The following is a 1,022-nucleotide window of genomic DNA, read 5'->3' as shown; positions in this document are numbered from 1 at the left end:
GGTCGCAAAGAGTTGGACACGACTGAGCAACTGAACTGAACTGAACTGAAGTATATCCATAGGATTTTTGCTCAGAAACAGATTTGGTGGGTCAAAGAGTATATGCTTTGGGGAATTTTCATAATTATAGCTGCATTGCCTTCTGTGGAGTTTGCTCTCCTTTACACTCCTACCAGCCATGTGCCTATTTCCCCACACCTTCATCAACACAGGTGCTATCCAAGTTTTGACTCTGAGCCATCTGATAGGTAAAGAATAGCATCCCGTCTCTTTTTGGTGATTCCTTTTATGGGTTCACACCTTTTTCATACGTTTAGGAAATTATTTGAACCCCCTTGCTGTTTATGTTCTCTGCCCATTTTCTGTGGTCTCTATATTTTATTTATTTGTGTGAAGGAAATAAGTCTTTTGTCTGGGACGTTTAGTACAATGTTTTTTGACTTGACACATCTTTTTGCTTTGTATGTGATGCTTTTCTCACTCATAGTTTTTAAAAACTTTTATGTAATTAAATCCATCAATCTCTTACGGCATCACCACTCTAGGATGATAAAAATAATTTTATCTTTTGTTTTCTGATCAGACTTTCTTGATATCATTTTTAATATTTATATTTTTGATCCATCTGGACTTCATTGGGATATAAGGTGTGAAATGTAGAATCTAAATGTATCTTTTTTTTTTCTATATGGCTATCACCACTTAGATTTATTGAATAATGACTTATTTCAGAGGATATACACCTGCTCCTAATTGACCAACTAGAATATATACACTAAGTCCTTTGCCAAAGACTAAAATCTCAAATTTTTATCTTAAGCATTTTGATGAAAGATGATTTACATGAGCAATTGCTTAAAAGATATTCCTCTGAGATTTTATATGTGTGTGTGTGTGTGTGTGTGTGTGTGTGTGTGTGTGTGTTTTCAAGTGTTATTTCTGGATCATGGCAGAGAGCTTTATATATAACTCCTACTGTTTTAACACCTTTTTGAAGGTATTTCTGTACCTCAGATTTGTTG

Source organism: Ovis aries, chromosome 3, assembly GCF_016772045.2.
Source record: "Ovis aries strain OAR_USU_Benz2616 breed Rambouillet chromosome 3, ARS-UI_Ramb_v3.0, whole genome shotgun sequence".
Taxonomy (NCBI): domain Eukaryota; kingdom Metazoa; phylum Chordata; class Mammalia; order Artiodactyla; family Bovidae; genus Ovis; species Ovis aries.
The sequence above is the reverse complement of the archived record's forward strand: the minus strand, read 5'-3'. Positions refer to the sequence as shown.